The sequence below is a fragment of the Acomys russatus genome, chromosome 32, assembly GCF_903995435.1.
Source record: "Acomys russatus chromosome 32, mAcoRus1.1, whole genome shotgun sequence".
Classification (NCBI taxonomy): Eukaryota; Metazoa; Chordata; class Mammalia; order Rodentia; family Muridae; genus Acomys; species Acomys russatus.
The window spans coordinates 8,202,613-8,211,266 of NC_067168.1; positions in this window are offsets into that span (position 1 = coordinate 8,202,613).

Genomic DNA, 8,654 nt, shown 5'->3' on the forward strand with positions numbered 1-8,654 from the left:
GTTAAGAACAATGGAGAAGAGGAAAGCGGATGTTAGTTTCAGAACAGCGGGATGGGTATCCCCTTGTCCCTCACTCTATGCCATCCCATTCACTATCGTCCCCACCTCTACCTTCCTCCCCCTCTGTCCTGGGTGCACTTAAAACCGATTTACAGGGTTTCCATTAACTAACTGTCTGTGCACGCGGCGGGCCTCTGTCTTTCCCAGTCTCCAAGCCGCGAATGAAAACTCGGACAGCCGCCGGCTCAGGGATGGGATGGCTTTCCCAGGCCTGGTTTGTCAGAATAGAGCTGGGGTCTGGAGGTAGAAAGGGGAAAGATATTGGAACCTGGGGGGGGGGGGGCGGGAGTCATCCCAACAGGCCATTTAAGAACGTGTTTTTTCACCATAGAAATTTCTTGCCAGTTTGAAAGTCAAACCTGGCCCAAGTTGGGGCTTCAGACTGACAGCTCTGCCCTTAAAATTCCTAGAGGTGAAAAGGACGAAGAGGAGCTCGGGAGTGCTCGCGGACACGCACACGCGCGCGCTCTACTGAGAAGGCTAAATAGGGGCTAGACACTCCGCCAGCACATAGCCTTTTTCTACAGCTCCCCTATTCTCGGCATTCCACCCCTTGGCCGCAGCGGGAGTCTGGCACTTGAGGTTGCCAAATTGTACAAGACACATAAGAGGAAGCACCCAGAAATCACAGGGCGGTATCCGAAAAGCGCCCGAAGACGGATTCTTCTTACATGCGTTTGTGAGCTCAGAAGTCGCCCCACGCCTTTCAAACTCTTGAAGCCCAGAAGTTGCCTCACCAAGGTTGGGCTAGTGGGTACTGGGAACAGGCAAGAGAGCCTTGGACCCTGGAGTTAGCCGCCCCACAGAAGCAGAAGTTGCCACGCCTTCTTTCCTGCTTGGTCTCACCTCTGCAGATTTGACCATCCCTCCTCTAGACGTCTTAGTGTTGAGAATGACAGAAGCTTCCTGCACTCTCTTTCCGATCCTCTTGTGTCTTGTGCCTTGCCCCCACACAGGCTCCCTCTGGCCCGAGCTAACAAGAGCAAGAGAGGAAGAAAAGATACGGGAAAAATGAGAATGACCACCTCTGCACATTCTTGGAGCACGCGGGGCCCACTCGAAGGCCACTGGGCAACTTGCACAAAGCGCCCACAGAGTGTGCAGGCTTTTCCTTCAGTCTCCACAGATCTGCTGTCTGTCTAGACCCCCCCCAAGCACGTGAGCTTGCCTAGAGGATGCCACACAGCTGGTGGCTCGCACCATTGGGGTACTCAGAGCCCACGCCAAGGAGCAGTGAAGGCCTCTTCAGGCCTGCAGGGACCTCAGCTTCCAAACCTGGTCTTCAGCCAAGCAAACACGTGTAAGGGGACAGGGTCCAAAATGGTCCCCAGACACTTGAGAGAAAGTGGCAACAAAACAGCAGAGCAGAGAAGTCCCTAGGGCTAGCACTCCCACTGGGGCTAAACAGTGCAGGTGAAAGCCTACAGTCACCATAGAACACACACACACCCACACACCCACACACACACACCACAACACACCTGGCAGGCACTCCCTGTCTAGAAAGGAAAGCTGCAGGAGTGAAGGGTGTCTGCCCCTGCTTCCTCTTGCTCAGTCTGCAGCCTGTGACTGAGTGGGGAAAGCTTCTGGACACACACACACACACACACACACACACACACACACACACACACACACGCCCTCTCCAGCCCAGAGCAGCTCTTTTTTGTTCTACTCATTCTTAGCCTGGAAGGCGGGGAAATAATTGCTGCAAGAAAAGTAGGTGAAGCAAACCAACAGCTCAATCCCTGTGCCAAATTCCAGGGCTCTCAGAGAAGAAAGGGGGACACGACTTGCTGGGAGAGTAGACAGTCAGGGATTAATCCAAGCTCGCTTATTTCAAAGGGCCACGTAGCAGTTCAAATACTTCCCCTGGCTTGAAGTCTGAATTGTTTGGACTCCTGGGGCCAAACAGTTTACAAATGTGGATGAACCCTTACCTACCCGGTGCCTTTCAATGGTGCATGTAGTTCATAACTCCCTTTGGAATCCGTTAGGTTGGTTTGTTTGTTTTGTTTTGTTTAACTGACTGAACCACAGCTGGCTTTGTTTATTCAGTCTAGTTGCTTCCTGTGGGTCTCACCCTCACATCCCGGGATCATCCTCCCCTCTTTATCTCTCCCTCTCTTCTGCTCCCACCTCTTCTCCCTTCGAGTCCTGGGTTCCCAGAGGTTCAAGATCTTAAAATTTCTTGTCACACAGCGCAACCTAGTGGTCAATGAGAAGTGTGAGTTGGGAAGGCAAAATTATGGATGTGGATGGAATTTTGAGAGCTGGGAGCCATCGGAGTTGGGGAGGGAATCTGTCATTCACCCACCTGACTCTTAGGACTGATAATTCAAGGAGGGCTGGAAGAAAGGGGATTGGAGTTCCTTATGTCACTCCGTATAGAAAATTCTGCCCCAAAGCTGTGAGGCTCTGGACAGTCTTTGAAAAAATAAACATCCTGGAAAGATCCATTTCAGGATGAAGCCAAGACATAGCACCAACATTAACTTCTAGAAAATTAAAAGTGCATGAAATCAACTTAACTAAGGACCCTGGAGATAGCATAAACAGCTTCTACTCCACTGCACATTCTGACTGACGGCCTGTCAGAGAAGAAAGGAGAAACCCGGGCTGACTGATGCTGGGGACTCTGTGTGGGTCCAGCAAAGGGCTGTAAGGCCCGGAGACAAATGTATAGAGAGAGACTTTAGTGTTCCTCCTCCTGGTTCTCAGGCCCCAACAGGCAGCCTGACTAGGAGAAGTGGAAAAGATGTCTGAACAGTTCCTGTGCCTCTGGGCAGCTCAATATGCAATTAATCAGCACCATCTGTGTACCATCTGTCTTAGTCTTTGTTCTACAGCTGTGGGAAAAAACACCTTAGGCCACGTGTCCTAACCCTTTTGTTTGTTTGTTTTGAGACAGGGTTTCTTTGCATAGCCCTGGCTGTCCTGGAACTAGCTCTGTAGACCAGGCTAGCCTCGAACTCACAGAGATTTGCCTGCCTCTGCCTCTCAAGAGCTGGGATGAAAGGCCAGCACCACCACCCAGCTCTGCTAATCCTTCTAATCCTTTCAAATAGTGACACTCCCTGGTGACCAAGCATTCAAATGAGCCTATGGTGGCCATTCTTATTCAAACCATGACACTATCAAAGTCAAGCTCTGGCCAGCCAATTGCAAAGACAAGGCCATTCTTTAAACTCTGTCAAATAGCAGCTGGGCCTCACGTGCGCCATTCAAGTCTCCTGAGTAACTGGGCCCCATAGACAGCAGCCCTCTCTTAAAGGATGGGTTGCACAGAAGATTATAAAGTTTCTAAACAATAGCATCCACATGCAAACCTTTGTTTGGATGAACTGACTATTCAGGCTCATTATAAGTTACAGACTGATGGAAATGTAAGTTAGTTTTGACTTCTTTGGGCAAAATGTATAAGGTAAGAGGAAATAAATTCACCTACAAATAAAAAATGAAGCCCTCTGCCACTTCTTCCCTGTTAGTCAATACCATCTCTCTTACCAACACAGGGAGCATAGAATCCGTTCGTTCATAGCTGTCTAAATAGCCTAAGGGGCATAACTTCTAAACAGGCTACTACTGTGTGTCTCCAGTCAATATGTGCATGCTGACATACATTTTTAGATTTGTAGAAACTGAAATCACAGGAACTCGTGTTTTAAGATTTTATCTTGCCAGGTGGTAGTGGCACACAACTTTAATCTCAGCACACTTGGGAGGCAGATAAAGCTCTGCAAGTTCGAGGCCAGTCTAGTCTACTGAGTGAGTTCCAGAACAGCCAGGGCTACACAGAGAAACCCTGTCTGAAAAACACAAACACAAATTTGATCTTTGCTCTCAGCTGGGGCTTCTGTGTGAAGTTACATGTAACTAGACAGAAGTTCGATTTTCTAATATTTCCTAGTGTAATTTTACCATCACTAATGCACACTGTCAAATATATGGGTCACTGATACACAAGTCTCTAAAGTAGACATACTGTGAAATCATCCTTAGGCTATGGTAACATGCGCCCTCTGGTGGAAAACATAACTAATTCCCTGATCAGGCTCAATTTCCTCACTTACCCAGAGCATTCATTCACAAATGTTTCTCTACTCAGAATTCTCTAAGGCGCTCTGGGAGATCTCCATATTACCATGTTTAAGACGAAAGCAAAGCAAGCACGCTTTGTACAAAATGTGTCTATATTAACAGTGAGCAGAGAATTTGTAAAATTTTAGGAAACCGCTAGAGATTGTGTAACTGAAAGCTGAAGAACCAAAGCAAAAACTAACTTGGGAAAGTATGTAGGATAGAAGATAAAGGACACCAAATAAATAAATAAATAAATAAATAAATAAATAAATAAATAAATAAATCAGCTCAGTCCTCAGTGTCTCAACTTCCCCTCAAACAAATGACAAGAGAAAGGGGTGGGTATACATTGTTTTGAAATAAATCTTATGCTAGAGAAACTAATTAAGAATTGCAAAAGGTCTTTGGTGGTTTGAATGAGAACGGACCCATAGGCTCATATATTTGAATGTTTGGTCCCTAATTGGCCAACCTGCTTTGGGAAAGATTAGGAGGTGTCATTTGTTGGTGCATTACTGGGGTGGGTTTTGAGGTTTCAAAAGCCCACAACAGACCCAGAGCGCCCCCTCTCTGCCCTCTGCCATACTTCCTGTCATAATGGTTGTGAACTCATCCTCTTGTTTTCTTTTATAAGTTGTCTTGGCCCTAGTGTCTCCTCACAGCAATAGGAAGTTTGCGTCATTGCCTCCAGAAATTCCTTGGCTGCTGGTCTTCACTTGTAACATCATTTATACACTGCTCTACTTGAAACCATGCTTTGAGCTAGATAATCTATGGAAATAGCAGGTCCCAAGGAAGCAAAGGATCACGGAACCCTCATGGATGACATCACTCTTAGATATGTGTTTTCCCCAGCAAGCCATTTATTCCATTAAACAGCTCCTAACAACTTGCATTTGATCTTTCCTATCATAGCCATCACTGAGAAGATTATATGACATCTTTAAAAAAAAAAAACAAAAAACAAAAAAAAACATTGTGCTAGAAAGTAGGCATGTAAAGAAAGCAAAATAAATGAGAGTATAAATAGAAAACACAGGTTTCCAGGAAAATCTAGGTGTGTCATAAGTGTCTATAATGTAACCACTAGTATGAAAAGACTCTGTGCTTATCTGTACACAGCAGCTAAGTCACAGTAAGACTCACATCCTCTCCAGCATCCAAAGGCTCCCTCTGGCCCCGCATTCTCACAGGATAGAATTTAAGATTTCCCTCAGCTCTCACAGAACCTGAGACTGAAAGCAAGCGCCTGCCATGTCATTCCAGACTGCATGTCACTTGCGGTTGTTATTCCTTATTCACTGCTCCAAGAGTGCTTCCATCCTGCTGCCCTGAGACGCAGATGCCCGCATCCTGCCTGTCTATACTAAACTCTTAGTTAGGCTCCTGAAAAATGCTGATGAAAGAATCCTGTGGGATCGACTTCCAGGGGATTTTTTTTTTTTTTACTATTTCTAGGAAATATCACTTTTAAAAAATTTTAACAATTGAGCTTGAAATATCACCTGGGAGAATTGCTTTGGAGGAAGAAATGTATCATTCTACCGGAATAACCTGAAAGAATTAGACTTCATCATATCTTACCCATTTATTTTTCCACCATCTTAAAACAGTAATATATGAAAGTTAACAAAACCAAAAATCATGTATGTGTAGACTTGTATTCATTTTAAAGATCACTATAGACTGGAAAGCACATATACTTCTTATAGAAGTATAAAATTGGTACAATAGTTTTAAAAACAATTAGCATTTTATTGTAAAGTTATTCTACGCCTTTAAAATATATCATTATAATTCTATATACTTACATAAAAATGAAAACAGGGGCTAGGAAGATAGATCAGTTGGTAAAATATGCAAAATCCTGAGGACCTGAACATGAACAGACGGCAGCACCCACAGAAGGGCGTGGCCTGGCCGCACACAGTGAGACAGGAGGGGCTGGAGCACTTTCTTCCAAGCCAGCCTAGCCAACTTGGTTAGTTCCAGGTTAAGTGAATGACTCTGCATCAAAATGTTAGGTGGAGAACAATTGTGGAAGACACTTGACATTGACTTCCGGCCTACATACACACAGACAGACAGACACACACACACACATACACACACACACATACACATTAAAAAAAAGAAAAGTGAAAATGCATGTACATATAAAAATACCCATGTGAGAAAATATAATCAATCTCTCTCTCTCTCTCTCTCTCTCTCTCTCTCTCTCTCTCTCTCTCTCTCTCTCTCTCTCTGTGTGTGTGTGTGTGTGTGTGTGTGTGTGTGTGTGTGTGGTGTGTGCCCCTGCATGCGTGGGAGGGGGGTCAGGGATGGAACCTGGGTCCTCCTATGTGTTAGGCAATTGTTCTCCACATGGTTCCATCCCTATTTCTTTTTAATTTATACCAGAATTATTCACAGGAGACAAATTTAGACGCTACGATACTGTCCATCCAATGGATAAGTACAGACTATGCATGTAATGGATAACACATATTTATGATATGCAACGTGGATGGATTTCAAATGCATTGAGTCAAGTGAAGAGAAATAAGACATGAAAGGCTGAACGCTACATATGATTCCATTTTTGCTACCTCAGCACTAGCAAAATGGCAGGGGAAAAAACATCAAACGAGGGATATGAGAGAACCATGACAAAGAATGGAATGACATCTTAGGACATGGTGGAAATGCTCTGTATCATACTTACAGGGAGCTACAAGATTGTGCACACTTACAGGAACTCATTTGATGGTATATTAATTCTTCTTGGATGGTGTTAACTTTTGCTCTCTTCTGAACCTGGGATGCGCTGTTCTCCTCCACTTGGATATGATGTCCCATGGTTCTCAGGCATTTGACCTTGGATGGGAATGCCATAGTTGGCTCCTGCGGTTCTAAGACCTTTGGAACTGGGCTGAGCCACACCACCCACCTTCCTCGTTCTCCAGCTTTCAAATGGTTTCTGTAACTGCATGAACAAATTGTCCTAGTAGGTTAGTCAACAAAACTGGAAATAGATCTACCATATGATCCTGCTATTCCCCTCCTTAACATATGCCCAAAGACTCAGTAGCTTACTACAGAGACACATACTCACCCATGTTTACTGCTGCACTTTCCACAATAGCCAAGAACTAGAAAGACCTAGATGCCCATCAACTGATGAATGAATAACAAAAAGCATAGCACATTTACACAGTGGAATATTACTCAGCTGCTAACAATGAAATTACAAAATTGTCAGGAAAACAACTTGAACTTGCCTCTTTGAATTTTTATTAAGTTTGAGGACTATTCCCAAATTCATACATCAATATCAGTTTGTTTCTTTAACAAATTCAATCTGTTTTTAAAGATGTGTGCTTTTTATTTATGTATCTGTATGCTCACACAAGGGTGCCAGAAAAGGTCACAAGAGGTCATCTATCCTCTGAGATGTCGTTCCAGGTACTTATAGGCTACTTGACATGGGTCCTGAGAACTGAACCTCAGTCCTCTGCAAGAGCAGCAGGCTCTCTCATCTGCTGGGCTATCTCTGCAGCCCAACAAATTCCTTTATTTTCATTGCTGGCTCTTGGAATACATCTTTCTATGTGTCTTTTACAGTGACCTACAGTCTAAGGAGTGCTATATGGATGCATACACTCTGTGGTGAATAAAAATGCCCTCTATAGGTTCATAGTAGTATCATTATTGGGATATGTGGCCTTGTTGGCAGAAAAGTGGGCTCTGAGGCCTCAGAAGCTCAAGCCAGGCCAATGAGTGTCACTTTCACTTTTGCTGCCTGCAGATCAAGATGTAGAACTCTCAGCTCCTTCTCCAGAACCATGTCTATCTGCGTGCTGCCATGTTTCCAGCCATGATGCTAATGGACTAAGCCTCTGAACTGTAAGCCAGCCCCAATTAAATGTTTGCCTTTGTAAGAGTTGCTGTGGCCCTGGTGTCTCCTCCTCACAGCTACAGAGCCCCTAAGACACTCTATTTTAGTAGATATTTCTTACTGGCCAATTTTACATGGCTGACCTGAGAAAAGTTAGATAAGATTATTAGTCTGTTATTATTTTATCATAAAGTACCCTAGATAACTTCATAGTGCCAACATTTTCCCAAAGGGGAAAGGGAGTAACTGCAATTTTCCACCGAGCTGTGTGATAACAAACAAATGTTGTACAGAACATTCCTACTTAATTTCCTGAAACAGAAACAGTTTGGAGAACTGAATTTAGAACTGGGTCACAGGGGAACAAATTAGTTTCTAAACAACCATAAAAATGAGTCAATCCAGCAGATGATACTCTTTTGGTAAAGTGTTTACCTACTTGCTCTGTGGGGAATTCTTACCCTAAATAAACCTTCCTCATGGCCCTTAATTAATGAACGTTAGAAGTGTCTCCAACATCTCTCTTTCATGGTCCTCAGCAGCCTAAAATCAGTGATTCAGATTTCACCACACCCCCTTTACACAGAGCACATTGTCACGCACACAGAAGGGTCCCAATGTAGCCCACGAA